The 16,055-nt window shown below is 38.6% G+C and overlaps 1 protein-coding gene across 17 annotated transcripts in view; it reads right to left on the bottom strand.

The window, feature by feature from the left end:
* The window catches only part of PIK3C2G (phosphatidylinositol-4-phosphate 3-kinase catalytic subunit type 2 gamma), a 241,376-nt gene extending 229,013 nt beyond the window's left edge, over positions 1–12,363 (bottom strand). For 7 of the 17 annotated variants that reach the window (XM_064421380.1, XM_064421381.1, XM_064421379.1 and 4 more), the window contains exon 1: positions 12,237–12,353. The gene's annotated coding sequence lies outside the window, so the exon portion shown is untranslated. Of the gene's footprint in view, positions 1–11,549; positions 11,870–12,236 lie in introns of those variants that run through there. The other 10 variants (XR_010362871.1, XM_064421393.1, XM_064421384.1 and 7 more) reach the window with 8 other exon arrangements.
* Between the last annotated feature and the right edge of the window lie 3,692 nt (positions 12,364–16,055).

Below are 16,055 nucleotides of genomic sequence, written 5' to 3'. Positions count from 1 at the left end.
GTTCACACACATCCACTTGAAATATTCAAGTGTGCAGCATTTTTATAAAGGCCTTCGAGTATTTCAGTCTAGAAATTACCACAAATGAAGCACTTAAAAAGATTTAATCAACTGATATTTTTGAAAAGTGTTGGTTCAACTTCAGAGTGGAATACACAGTAGACCCTTCCTGATTCAGGCACAGAAGAGACTTTTCCCTCTTCAGGTTCAGGCTATTCAGGTTTGGTTATTTCACTCATTTTCAATTGTGCAGTAGTTGGCTCGATGCTCACTTGTAGTGAGGGCTCCATTCAGCACTTCTTTGCAACTGCAAGTGGTCAGAAGGAATTGAAAATTTAAATTTACTGTACATCTGATTAATATCACAAAAGATGCTCACAAGACCCAGTCCAGAAAATCTTGAAGCAAATTGAAACACCTATATTTTAAAACAATGTAGTTTTTTAAGGCTTTTATTTCTTAGAAAAATTTCTTGCAACTTGTTTTGAAGTTGGAATTTGTCCAACACTGAATGCAATGATGGCTAATTCTCCCTAATTTATTTATTTAATCAGTTTCATTCTCTCTCATTTTCTTCCATAGAGATCTTGTAAGCATTTATATGAAATTTATAGATATGAGCTAAGAATATGTTTTTGATGCTTTCTTGTTCCTAAAGTTCTCCAAGAATTGGGCAAAGAACTGAAATCAGACTCAAGAATCTCTCCCTTGCATAACTGATTCCTGATTTTTGTTTAGTCAGTGTTTAGAGGATTTGAATAAAGTTGGTATTTGTTCCTGACTCAAATTTCCTCTTCCAATCTTGTGATGACCTCAACTATTCAAAATTCCTTGTAAGCTTTCATCAAAAAATTAAGATGCACAAATACTCTTTAACTAACTAATCTCTGCTACCTCATTTAAAGAAAATATTTATATTACAGAATATATAAGGTTCAGCATTAAATCCTATAGTAAAATATTTAACTGCATGTTGTATGTATCACACATATCTAGATTTAACACATGGAAGTCACTGTGGATATGTCCACTCCTCAAGAAATTGAATAAAACGGAATAAAAACGCTCGGCCATGCCACTGCAGCTGCAAAGACAGATGTTCAGTACTACAAATGGACAGAAGAGAAGTATTTCCCCTCATTTGATCTTGCTATTCTTTTTCACAGTGCAAGAGTGCAGAGAAATATATTTAAATAACTTCCAAGAAGTCTCATAAGCACCAACATCATCCATCTTCCCCAAGCGATTCAAGAAGCAGCATACAGGCCACAGAATTGACTATGGAGCAGAATATTCTCTTTTCACGGCATTCCCCTCAAACATCCTGTATTCTGAAGGCATTAATTTTGCAAACTAAAACCTGCATTAAAAACATTCTCGAGCCAGACAAGCGTGGACTTCCCCCCTCCTTAAGAACAAAAAGTCATTGAGAAAGTCTGGTGAACACTGAGCCCAGGACCTGAGCCTGAGAAAGGTCAAGTCTGTTCTAAATGCAGAGCCAGTGGTATTCCAAAAGAGCTCAAAAATCCACATCCTCTGCTCTCCCACTCCCAATATAAACGCTGAGTTATTTAGATAAGCTTTTTGGGACAAAGGTTAATGAGCCTTTAGGTCAAAGCCCAATAGTAATCAGCATTATCAAATTAAATAGCTATTCTTTTGGTTGTGCTCCCCATTTTTCCCCCCAGGGAAAAAAGAAGAGTTGTTAATCCAAATTGGAAACAAGCAAAACAAAACAACAAAAAAACTTTCCCAACAATTTTTCTAAGCCTGAATACCATATCCACACTGCACAGTCCCTTTACAACCACAGACCTTTTTGTCAGACACGGTTCTGGTTGATTTTTCCAAAATAAAATCAAGATCTTAGTTTGTTATATGGAAATGAGAGACAATCTTTCCTGCCTCCAAAAAGAGTTTGCAACTAAAATGAAAGTGCTTGTAATGAAATAGACATGATTAAAACATGTACAAAAAATAAATTGAGTACTTCTAAGTCAGAAATTAAGTAGCAGAACAATAGCTACAAGAGTTCAGGATCCCAGGCAGTAAGTGACTAATGACCACCACAATTAACAGACACATTCTTCACTGCACTTAGGTAATTGTTCAGATTTGCTGAGATAATTTGTTAAATGCCTGCATCACAAACACAGCTATTTTCAGTTGTCTCCTACTGCTCTGCAGCATTAAATTATACAACAGGGAATGGGACAGCATAAGATTTAATGAAGAGGCTTGGGAGTCCTGGGCGAACATGAATTTCCCTGCTCAGTTCACAGTGACAAGGAAACATCTCTCAGGAAAAGCTTTCCATGGAGCCACAAGGGGAAAAATCCTGGGATACATCCTGCCAGATGGGATTGTGTTAACACCATGAATTTGTACCCCAGACTGGGTACTAGCAAGCTACCAGCATGGGACACTGGGTCACACCTCTCACTTCCAGCTAGTCCTGGAGGTGAAAGTCTGCAATCTTCTGCTCAGGCTCCTCTAACAGGCAGAAGAGGCAGCACAACTTCTGGCCAGAAATCTCAGTTACAAAATCCTGTCTTCAGTGCTTATGAAGCTTTTCCAAGCTATCCATTAAGTGCCTTCTTCACAGTTTCAAACAGTAAGATGAAAAAAAAACAAAAAAAAACCTAAAAACACCACATGCAAACATGGCTGTGAAGCTGCCATGCCAGCAAAGAGGGATTTGAGTTTGTCTGGAAACAGCAAAGGCCTCCATTTCAGAAAGAGTTTTGCTTCCATTCAACTTCCTACAGATCTGAATTATAGTTCTCCCCTCTTCCAAAATCTGTTCAACCCGACCCTGCACAGTTGGTTTTGTGATTGTACATCTAAGATGATTTTATGATTTGTACCAGCAGTAACTTGATAGCCAGCCCTGTAGAAGATACTTGTCTCCTCTTCCTCTTGCCACTGTTCTATTAACAGATGCTATTACTCTCCATATTAACAAATGCATTCAAATATGCATTGGCATCTTAAAATTATTTTATAAACTACACCAGACACTTTGGCTGTGTCTTAGACACATTATATCTGCTGCTTCAATCTTTTGTTCTGATTACTGTGCCAGGAAACTATATAAATGCTGGTCATAACATGTATGTTTAAAAAAAGCTATGAAGATTTTGGAGATTTTGTAAAAAGCTAAAGAAACTAATTCAGATTTTACATGATGATTTAGGAGGAACTCCATTGTTCCTGCAATGCCAAAAGTTGCATGGAAACAGAGCCATTTAGGATTGGATGCTAACTCTTCTAAAAAGTTCAGGAAATATCAAACTGCTGGAAAAGCACAACAGATTTTCTTATGTATTTTAATAGCAACCTTTGGGATTAGTAGCACAGAAGTATCAAACATTAAAATACTTGCTCTGCCTCCTTTGCATCTTGTGATCAGCTCTCAGCCATGAATTGTAAAGTCTCATGGAGGCATTGTAATTAACATGCTTCCTTCCCTGCTGGAACCATGCTGATTTTTTAAAGGGAAGTGAAAGACATTCTTCCACTTACAATCGAATGTAAATTGTATAATTTATTAATTATTTCAGTAGCACTTGATATTTATTTTAATTAATCTTTAAGTCAGACATTAACACTGGGGAGTAACAGCAGGACATCAGAAGCAGCAAAAGGTTTTTCCTTTTGCTTGAGTGCATTTTTGATGAAAAAAATAGATAATGCACTTTTTTCTTCTTAAAGTACGAAAAACAAAGTTTGGTGAAATTAAACCACGTGAAATGTTTTAAAAGAGAACAGAAAGCATTTGAATGGAATAGCTGTATGAGCAGGCCATGGGAATTCCTGCTGGAGATAAACCAGCAATACTTCCCATGGCCTGTGGGAAGAGCAGATGATGACAACCATAGGCAAGGGTTGTCCTCCCTCCATCTCATGCAAGCCACAGCAACAAGCCCTTGCCTACCCCAGGAATTTGTAGCTGAACCAACTTATTCCATGGCACTGATAACTCGAAGCTGCAATAAGAATGCACAATATTTTTTGTTCACTTTTGGCTTTGTTTAAAATTAGTAAGCATTTTTTCCCAGTCAAGCTGAGCTTCAGCAACCTGACATTCTGCTGAATCTTTTATTGAAAAATAGGAATTACTTTGGTCCCTTAAAACATTGAGTACAAGATGCTTGACTTTTAACTCAATTTTTACCTAAGAATTATTCCTTACTAAACTGCTACAGGATTTACATAAATACAGCTAGCACTAGCTGCTGTATTTCTCTACGTTTGGCCTCTACAGATACCAGATATATACCAACATAAATATAATTTCTGGGAAAACACAGGCCCTCTTTTCTTAAAATAAAAGAATCAGAATCAGATTAAAATAGTAGACAGACCTGTATAAAAATAGTGTGTTTCAATGTTTTGGTTTTTCTAAGATGATGATAAATCTGCTTTAAAATTTTGGCCCTCCATGCCCCTAAATAAATCACTTAGTGTCATTTTTCTTCATCCATCTAATTGCAGCTGGAATAGGAAGAAAAAAAGGGGGAAAAAAGAAATTTTGGCATGAATTTTGCATCAGGGCCATTCAGGAACACATTTGGACCATAACATGGGCAGGATTAATTAGTGCTGGCTTAGAACTCCACTGCGCTCAGCTCATCAGTTTCTCCTCCTCCTGACACCACTTCCTTCCCTGTGCCCACACACTGTAATGACCAGCTCTGGAAGCAAGGCAGACATGGAGTTTTTAATCCTACTTTCCTTAGAATTGCATCAGGCAACTGCTCTGTGGAAGAAAGTTCTTCTACTCTGTGCTGCCAAATTGCAAAAAAAAAAAAACCCAAAAAAACAGATAAAAGAAAGAGCCACAACTCCTCGCACCCCTTACAATCTCAAGACTCTTCCACTTAAGGATAAAAAAAGTAATTTCCACCTATTTTAAGTGACTCAAATCTGCTCTGAACAAGATAACTGATGGTTTTTTAGGCAGGAATTACTTCTCAGCATTTTACATGGCTTCAAATACTGAATATTTCCACAATATCCTCCAAAAACCTCTCTCCACCAAAGGAACCCAAGGATAAATACTTTAGCGTGGAGATTTTCTCCCTTTTTAAACTCTGCAATAAAGTAATCAGAGACATGTGCTTAAACTTCATGAAGTGAAGCAAATTCCACCCCTTCTTTTTCTGATCAATGCACAGAGAAATGCAGAGGGGAAAGCAGCTACTTTTCACAGGCAGGCAGTACCAAATGCCACTTTCAAGGTCACAGTCCAGATAAGAAGTCACAGGGCAGAAACAACACAACTTTCCTTTTCATAATTGTTTTCTGAATCTGTCTGGTCACTCTGAGTTCATGCCATCATCTCCCTTTTTTATATGCCTTGCTGCTTTGCACATTTCAGTGAATCTTCACACACAATATCAAGTACAGACAATATAATGGGAATTAAAGCTCTTTGAAAGCCTATGCCACAAATTCAATTAGCAGTAGCAAGAACCCAGTAGTTAGCAGCAAGTCCAAAAAATGTAATAGGATTACTTGGAGGCTTAGCGATTAATCAAGTCCTACCCAAATACCTTCTTTTTTGGCTTTTTCCTCCTCCAGAAGTCAGCACAGAGAGACTGCTCTCTGTAATAATGTCCAGAATGACACTTTTGGTTAGTCTTTGAAAGATCTACTTCAAAGTCCATGAGCATTGTAATAATTATCATGAACAGCCAAGGAATTTTGTTTCAGAGTCTACAGTTTAAAACACGCAAAGCTAATCTTTATTAAAAGAATATGTATTATTGTATTTGTTGCCACTTCCAATCAGACAGATTCTCTACCCAGAAACACAGAGAAATGGAGGAATAAAATTCAATACTCTGCCACTATACAAAAGAGCTCCTTCCAAGGCAGAAATGATGACTCCCAGCCTTAAAAACAATCAGTTCCAAGCACAAAACTACAGAGCAGTGGGGTCACCCACCAAACTGGAGCCAGCCCCAGGAGAAATGGAGAGCTACAGTGTGAGAGAAGCAAGTTTGAGATAACTGCTCCAGAAATGAGCTCAAACCCAACCACATCTAGCAGAGGCCTGTTCTGAGCTGTGGGAAAGGCCCCAGCCAGGCATTTCCCTTCCACATCAGTAAATTGTCACCATTCAATTTAGAGACTCAACTTTTCCATCTCCTTTTTGCTCTGGCTTCAGCAAAACCATTTCAGGGCTCTTTCTTGCCTACACCACATCAGGAAGTTGGTTGTGTATGAGCAATATTTATCCGAGAATGTGCTTATTATGTCTAGGAATATCCCAGGAGGAATACACACATTTATTTAGTACACAGCAGTCAGTCATCATCTGCTAGAAGTCTCCTTGATGCACTCAAGAAAAATTCAGCTCTTTGGCTGGAAAGAATTCCTAAAGCTCTGCAGTATTAACACACTAGAAGGGGCAAAAAGCTTTAATGCAATTATTACCAGTAGGTGGTATGCATTAACTATTATTTTCAAGCCAGCAGGTTATTCAGCAGCTTTAGAAACAATAAAACCCTCAAGACTTGAGGGAAAAAAAAGTAAAATATTTTTTTAAAAAATCATTAACCAATCTTATGCATTCATGATAAATTGCAATTATAAGCAGGCATTCATGCTGGGAATAATTAGCAGAATACCTCAACATTGTTGAATGTCAATGAAGTCAAGAATACTCTTCAAGAAAGAACAATACAGAGGAGGTGGCCAAGTTATATTTAAAAGGAGGCAGGAGCAATTTTGTTAATTGCAGGGAAAAATTCCAGCTGTAAACAGAATAAGCTCTCAGTTTGTAGCATTTCTTCAAAACCAGGAACCAAACGCACTGAAGGGCAAAACGTTTTGTTGCTGAAGTTTAAGAGAGGACAGGCTGCTTGCTGGCCAGATTTTGTTTTAAATACTTATTAATAATAAGGTATTGTTACTGCAAATTAGATCTCTGGTGAGTATTTTGAGTTCTGTCACCCACATGAGCCTCCCAAGACTGTAAAGTGTACATCTAAGGGAATGACTAACCTCACAAAAAATGCACTTCTAACAAGCAGTAACATGAATACAAAATGAACATTTCAATGCAATATGGGCAGATAAGGGGGCCTGTTCCCCTGCTTTTAATACATCCAAAGTCAAGTTTCATTTCTTAGGAATGCATTTGTAAATAAAATAATTTCTTAACAAAGTTGTCTGTGATAGTGTCTCAGTAGTGGTTTAGGCTGGTTTCTTCTTCTTTCATAACAATATTCAGTTGTCTGTTTTTAAGGAAAATGGAAGAAGAATTATTCTTTAAATGAGACTGCAAGAAGCTGAAACAAACAAAAATCCATACAAATATGTGAACCCCCAGATCTGCAGCACCTTGACTCTAAATTAGTTGCCTCAGACTAACCAAGAGCCTGAGTAGGAGGCACAGACTGCAGACCTCTTAATATCTAAGTTTGTGCTGCTATAACTTGGCTGACAAATGCAGAATTTATGAACAAATAGAGGAATACCTAGCTATAGGGAAATTCCTACATAAAAATATTTCTAATGAAGCAGAGAGGGCGAAAAGATTTTTCTGGTATGCCTGAAGAGAAGCAGGATGGTGGGTTGGTATCACAACAAGATGATAAAATACTTGGTAGTCCATTGGTAACTAAGGAATATGCTAAACAACACTTAAAATAGCAAACACAACATTAATATCCCTGGATAACTCACACAGAATACTTGAAATATATTTACAGATTATTTATATGGCCTACCTGTATCAAAATATACTACAATTTATACCTTATCACAACCTTCCAATATTTAAAGGGGGCTTATAAGAAAGATGGGGACAGATTTTTCAGTAGGACAAGAGGTGGTTCCGAAATAAAAGGGGATAGATTTGAACTTAATTCAAGGAATAGATTTTTTACACTGAGGGTGCAGAAACGCTGGAACAGGCTGCCCAGAGAGAGGCAGTGGATTACCCATCCCGGGAAACATTCAGGGGCAGATTGGAGAAGGTTCTGAGCAATCTGATCTATAAAAGATTCCCCTGCTCATTACAGCAGGGCTGGACTAAAAGATCTTTTAAATGGTCCCTTCCAGCTGAACCAATTCTATGATGTAAACTGAATATCCTTTACTTCCACATTACATTTGAACTAGTGCCCCAGAGTATTCTAAAATACTGTTTAAAAATAACAGTATTCTTAAATAAAAATATTCTTATTTTAAAAGCTATTTTAAAGAGATATAAACTTAGTTCAAGAACTTGGAACAGCAAGATCGTGCCCAGAAGAACCACAACAAGAAAAAAATACGTGTTTTACTAAAGGACTTTTTAGATCCTCCTCATGCTGCAGCACGCCAGGCAAACACTTTCACAGAGAGCAGCCAGCGTGGTTCGGGCTGACCTTTAGCAAAGGCTTTGCTTACACGAGCAGGAGGCAGCACGGCCGCATTAGGAAAGGCTCTGCTGGGTGCCTGGTGCCAGGGGAGGAGGAGGAGGCAGCAGATTTTCCCCCAGCCATGCTGCCTGCCCAGCCCAGATGTGCTGCCACAGCTGGAGCACTCCAGAACACACAGGGATCCCTGGCTCCTGAACCGTGTTGATAGTACAGGGATAAAGTGTTTCTAAAATCATGGTACATTCAGGGGAGTTAGAAAGAAAGTTAGGCTTAGTAGGCCCTGGGAAATGTTCTGCCTCTCTGGTTGAGCTGACAGGGGCTCCTGGGATGAGTGAAGAGATCTGAAACTTGACTCCATGTTTCAGAAGGCTGGTTTATTATATTAGAATATATATTATATTAAAATGCTATATTAAAACTCTACTAAAAGAATAGAGAGAAAAGGATTCATCAGAAGGCTAGAAAGAACAGGGCTGGAATCAATAACAAAGGCTTGTGACTCTCAGAGAGTCCAAGCCAGCTGACTGTGATTGGCCATTAATTAGAAACAACCAACATGCCCCAATCACAGATGCACCTGTTGCATTCCAGAGCAGCAGATAGTTATTTTTACATTTCTTTCCTGAGGCTTCTCAGCCAGAATAGGAGAATCCTAACAAAGGATTTAGCATAAAATATTATGGCTACAGGCCTCACTTTTGCCAGATCATGAGAAACTGCACCTCTGTGACCAGTATATGATAAATGATATAATTGTTAGATGTGATGATTGTTTAGTAATTAGATATAATTATTGTTTAATCTTAAGAAGAATCATAAGAAACTATGTTCAAGGGTTTGAGGGGGATCATGAGAAACCTATGTTTGGAGGAAATCAATGTATACAAGAGAACAATGTAAGTTCAATAATTAATATGCAAGTTATATAATGATAGAATATAAAAACATGTTCATCCCAAACCCACAACGGAGTCAGATTTGGATCTGTGCCCCTGACACCCAGAGCTCATCAATAAAAGCACCTGTATATAATCATTCTGTGATTATGTGTTCCTGAAGGCTAACAGTGCCAGGGAGATTTGGGCTTTGGAAAGGTGAAAAAGGATCAGCAAACCTGCTTCAACACCCACCCCATTCAACAGCAACAGGCTAATGCAGATGCTCCCAAAATCCTCCCAGGAATCGACCACTGGAGGTGAAAACAGTCAGGTTCACACTGCAGCAAATTCATAATTACTTCTGTTCAATTCTAAAGGAAATTGGTTTATTTGAGCCAGCTAATCACATAAATACTCCAGAGTGCCATTTCTGACCATTCCCAAACCAAGGCAGAAAGCTCCTCTGTTTGACTGAGACTAACAGAAGCCAGAGGACCTCACGGGACAGGTAAACATGATCAGACTGACAGGACTGTGGCATCATTTATAAACTAGATATTGATGAGGCTGTGCAAACCAAAGGAGCCTTCCTGGTTTTGAACACCCTGAAATTACAAAAGCTCACACAGAACTGATACTGAGCAACTGCAAATCCAATTGAACTTGACAGAAATGGAAGCCACCTCAACAGCACAGAGAATAAGATGAAAAATACCAGTTGACTTCAGGCAAGTTGTGGTTTGTATATTTTCCTAGTAAGAAAGTGGGACACTTCCTACTGATTTATAAAGCGTTTCTATAACAAGTGTTTGTCTGAAGAGTTATTTTCATACACATCTTCTAAAACTCTAGTATATTAATGGCATTCACCTGAGTTAGAAGATAGACAAGATTTAAGGAAGTGTAAAATACTAATTGAGTAAACTCATTTTTCACTGTATGAAAAAAGCATATTACTGTTATGATGCACAAACTGGAAATAAACACAATTTCTGTGCATTGCTAACATAAGCAACACCACAATCACAAATCTGAGCTTTGTACATTTATGTATTACGAGAAAGGAAGAAATATGACATTCACAGAAAAGCAAAATAGCCCCGAGTTATTAGGTTCCATTCTCTTCCTTAGAAGACATTTGGGGGTGAAATTTAATTCCTAAATTATGATGATACTTCAGCTTAACAGAAGTCATGTCTCTGCTCATAAACAGAAGATTTTAGCAAGAAACTCTATGAGTTAGACCACATTGTCCTTCTGGTACCTACTCAGAAGAACCTGGAGGCAGACACAGCTGGACCAACAGCACAGACAAGGGGATAAGTCTCAAGGGCTAAAAGAAGGCCTTTCCCAGAACAACTTCAAACATAAAATTTTATCATTAGGTAAAACAGCTTCTCATAGCTTGTGCACTGCTGTCAGAGCACACAGGGTGCACATCAGATCTGTACAGCACACCTCACAGTCCATGTTCTCACTTACACATGACTAACCACACATTATCTTCCTTTGACAAAGCCTGAGTCAATAAGCACCTTCTGCTATCAGGCTGCCCCTAAATCATGAGCTGTTTTCTGAAAGATTATGGGGTTTTTTTGGTGGTTTTTTTTTTGGTAAAAAGAGCAATAATTGGATTTTCTACAACTGCAAGGGCATAGAGGTTGAACCAAGGTTTGTATGTCATTAACTTGAGGATTTCCATACATTCCAGTGGGTTGGTCTGTTTGTTTTCCCAAATGGGGGATGGAAGTGGATTTGGTTTTCCCCTGCTGGGTTTTGTTTTGTTTTTTTTGTTTGTTTGGTGTTTTGTTGTTTTTGTGGGGTTTTTTTGGTTTTTTGGTTGTTTTTTTTTTAAGACCCAGAGTCTTCCAGAAAATAAGTTTACTTGTTTGCACCAAGAAATCTGAGCTATGCACACACAGCAGAATAGTAATGTTTTTTGGATACAATACATTGATCTTTATGCACACACAGTTCAGTTTCACTTTATGTTTCCACTCAAGTTTTTTCACATAACTAGAAAGAGATCACAGTTCCTGAAGAGCCTATGCAATTCAAGACAAAAAAAGCTGAATCCACATGAATGATGATCACATCTTACATAATTTAAGAAGAGCAAATCACTTCACTTTTTTAAAAAGTGAGCACTTTGACAGGTACCAAACACTTAGAATTCCTGACATTGGCGCTTAAAAAAAATTAGGAAAAGCAAAAAAGGCAAAAATAAAGGCCTCAAAAAGAGGAATATTGGATTTGCCAGGCAAAGCACTAAACAAAAAGGCTTGAAACCAACCTGCAACCCTAGAGTGATGTTCCTGAAGGCTGAAACTTTTCCATAATCCTTTATCATGCAGAAGCGTTGGCTGGAACAAACCTCCAGATCTTCACAACTTCTACCATCTCCAAACAGTGCAGCAGCTCCTTCACACAGAATTTTCTTACTCCTCTTCAGCTTCTAACTCTCCAGCCTTCTACCCACCTCTCACATCCTCTATCCCACTTTTTGTCCTCTCCAACATCTCACTAAAACTCTCCTCACCTGGGCATGCTCAGTCATTCCCTGGGGAGGGGCAATCCTCCCCTGCCCTTCCAAGGCTCATCAGCTACCAAGGATGAAAAACGAACAAGCAGCTCCTCCCCTATCTAGTCAGAGTCTCCTTTCAAAAAAAACAAGTCTCACCTGCAGGTTAACAACATCACTAAACAGTTCAGCAAAGAAAAGAAAGGAAAAACTCTAGAGATGAAAGCAAACAGCAAGATTTTAGTGACCTTTCATTAAATTTGAGGAACAAAAAACCCCAAAACCAGAGAAAGCATGCAAAAAAATTTCTGGCATTAAAAACCTGATGAGCTTTTGTAGCATCCCAGGAGCTCATGAGGTGTAACGTCACAGCACATATCACAGCTGAGACTTCCACAAGACACAGAATGTCACCATATAAAATCAGAAAGCTTCAACCCATAAAGACTAACACCTTACCTCTTCAGAAGGCTTCAACCCACACACAGGAACACCATTCCCCTCCGGAGCGCTGCAGAATGTGCCCTCCTCGTCCCCCAGCCCAGCCTTTTATACCCCCAAGTCAATGCCCTGCACCTGTGTGCCCTCTGTGCCCTCTGTGGTTGGTCAGTGCCCCTGGGCACTCCATGGCTCGTTCCCTGCAATGCTGCTCACCTGTGCTGCACAGCTGCAGCCACTCAGGGATGAGCCACAGCCCCACCCCAAGCACCACTCACTCTGTGCCTACGGTGCAGTGCATGCTCACACTTACAGAAGAGTCATTAATACTTGGCTGCCCCTAAAAACAGCTCCAGTTTCAGACATCAGCCATCAAACATTATCCAGCATGGTATATGTGGTATAAATGGTGGCAGAAATCAGTTAGCCATACCAAGATTCTGAGGGCAGGCTCAGACTAAAGCACAGATATGACAAGCCAGCATCTGATGAAGCCCCACCTGCGATTATATAATGTTAAGATCTCTTAAATAATAAACTGAATTACCTCTCCAATCCATATTCCTGATCTTGGTGAACCCTTGGGAGTAAACAAGGAATTTCATGATCTGGAAGAAATCACCTCTTTCAGATTTGGCTTCTGAAGTTTTAAACTGACCTTGAAATGAGCTTTATCATAAAAAGGAAGCACTTTTGGAAAACATATTTTTCAATGAAGACAGTTTAGGCTGTAGCCCCAGAGTAAAACAATGTGAAAACATTAAGTCCTTATCATGGCATGAAGTTAAGGATTAAAGTGTGGGTACACCTAGAAGCAAGATATAAAAATATTTACTTTCCCAGTATATCTCCTTATCTCTGCAAGCCATGTCTGTTTGTTGTCCTAACAAATACATTTTTCCTGTAGCAGCTTTTACCCTCCAGAGCTAGGACAGGCTGGATTCAGCCATGCATCAGTGCCATGTCAGCCAAGCTCTAAATGTTGAATCTTCTGCAGACTGAAGCAGAAGTAACAGCTTTGATTCTCCAGACTGAGGCTGACTTTGCAGTTCTGGAAGTCAATGAAAAATGTTTGACTTGTAAACTGAGCAGATTTGGTCTGGATGTCACAGAGAAAAAATAAATGTAGTACTCTCAGCATGTCAGCTTGACAGGGTCACTTTGCTTTTCTGACCACAATTCTGCTTTAAAACTAACCTTTCAGCAGCTGCTCAGTTCCAGTCATCAATCCTACTACTGTTGAAAAGCAATTGCAAAAACACCCATTGACTTCAGCAGGAACAGGATGAGGCTCTTATCTTATAAATGATAGTCTTATGACACACAAAGTGAACATAAAAAATCTCACTATGATTCAGACAGGCAGAAAATATCCCCATTGACCCAGCTCAGCTCACTGGAGACCTACATCCATTTGTTTTCAGTTCAACAAACAGAAGGGTTTATGATTTTTTTTAAAATAAATCAAGACAAGGATATGATAGAAAACAAAACCTACTCTATCTCTGGTTGAATCTGCTGATCAGCTTCATAATAAAGTGGAAAATCTCTGATTCTTAACCATATCTAAAAGGTAAGTACAGCCCCCTGGGTAAGGCTGCATTTTATAAATTGTGATAGGTCCACACTCAAAGCACTCTTGGCTTACCAAACTCAAAACTTTTACAGAAAAGATTTGAACCCTTTAAATAGAGCAGTTACATTGCAATGCAAATCATCAAGTTGCAGGACAATTAAAATTGTCCTGTTTCATTGCCCTCTGGGCAACAATTGATTCTGAGACACCAGCAGGCCTCCAGAGGGAAACAGAACAAAAAGACAAGCAAGAAGACATAAGCCAGCAGTATGAGGGTTTCAAATCCAAAATTCATTACCTTCACTGCAGCATTTTTACCACAAAGAGTTGTCCCCAGCAGAACATGATAAAATGGATGTCTTTTCCCCTGTTTGGTTTGCCTGCTTTTGCAAATCCATGCAGTAACAATCTGCTTGGCTCCTGGCTTTCAGTGCATCTTTTCCAAATTGTTTAGGTCCATTGGAAACAGAGATTCTTCCCACCCCACACGCTGAGCTGTCATCACTACAAAAGTGTGTTCTGAGCAGCTACAGTTTTCTATACACTAATTAAAGCTTCATATAGAACCTCAGCTAATTAAAATTCCAATGAACTAATTCTGAAATGAACTGTCTGCAACTGGGTATTTACATGAAAATACCTGCTGATGAACGGGTGTTTCTATTCTTCTCCCTCCTGCTTTTTTCAGCAGCAGTCAACAGCTGTGGGCACACAAAGCATGGAAAACAATTCAAGATTCAGATGTTAAACCCCGAGGTATTTTTTCCTCACAGTCATAATCCCCATTAGTGCCTCTACAATATGCTCTCTAGTGTTACATACCTGGGGTTTGTTTCTATTTCTGAATTCCAGAATCCTACAGTTACATTTGATTTTTTTTTTTTTTACTACTATTATCCTCACTGTGTGCATGAAAACAAAATAATTTATAAATTTCTCATAAGAGCCTGTCTGCAGGAACTTTTCACAGCCAAAGAAAGTCCAGAGAATGTCAGTAATAAATTTATATATTGCCTTCAAGGAAACAAAACAAGAAAAACCAAAAAACCCTAAACAAAACCAGCTAAATACAACCCAAACTCAAAAGCTTTCTGTGAATATATTGTATTTTTCTCTGTTTATAAGCCAGAAAGGTGCAAAATCTCCTATGCTGTAAATAGGTCCTTGCCAGATACATTTTTAGTGTGGTACAATCAAGACAAACTTGAGTCAGACCAGCTCCTGCTAGATTTGAGACCAAGAAAAATATTCCAAGCCTTTTGTTTTATTTCTAATGGCAATACCTCTAAATTAGTAATTATAGCCCTGAACTGTTTGCATTATCTACTGCACCAAGCAAAACAAAACCCTTAGGGAGAACCTGAAAATAACACTGGCCATACTCAACTGTAACAATTTCCATTGCCCAAACAGAGAAAAGTTCAAAAAGTACATCAACAATATAATTAATAGTAGGAATTTGGACTATAAAAACCCCTTCAGAATATCAGTTTTTGTCTATATATGAAACATAACCAAAACATCTACTTGTTATCATTTTTATCTCCTGTAGAACTCTATGCCTGAACACTTGGACTACAAGCACCTTGTTCTGATGAAACTGCACTTAGTAAAACATTAAGTAGCATTAAATGAAAATATGATGCATTTAATTAGAAAAACTGACCATAAAATATTAAGCCAAATCATATCTTTAGTATCAGAGGCTTATTAAAAAGCTCAGGCATGTAAGTGCCAGTTTTCCAAGGGCAGTTCTGCTCAGAGTCACTGGAGTGTTCTCACTAGAATGACACACCACAATATGGTAATAAATAACTCAAATTATACTCTACTTGCAAATTCTCTGGCCTGCTTTAAAAGAGTATCTAAAAGCCCATTATAGAATGTAAGCAAAATCACACAGTGTATTATGAATTGACTGTTCTGGCTGATGGATTTTGGAGTGCTCAGCACCTTTTTACGTGGGTTATATCTTGCAACAACAGTACCTTAAAGAAGTTCCAAGATCTTTTACAGTTGTTTTTTTGTGACTTAATCATAAATTAAGTGGGAATGGATATAAAAGGATATTTCAACTAAGCTTACCATCAAATAAGGGTACAGCAAGATACTCTGTCCTATCATCCAGGTTGTGATTGAGGATATCAGACAACATTGACCTCATTATTGATGACTGAGGGACTCCAGTGACTGGACCTCTTCTGGACTTTGTGACACTGATCACAACCCTTCCAATGGTCCAGTTTGGAATTCATGTTGATACC

The sequence above is a fragment of the Passer domesticus genome, chromosome 5 (assembly GCF_036417665.1).
Source record: "Passer domesticus isolate bPasDom1 chromosome 5, bPasDom1.hap1, whole genome shotgun sequence".
NCBI classification, from domain to species: Eukaryota; Metazoa; Chordata; class Aves; order Passeriformes; family Passeridae; genus Passer; species Passer domesticus.
The sequence above is the reverse complement of the archived record's forward strand: the minus strand, read 5'-3'. Positions and strand labels throughout refer to the sequence as shown.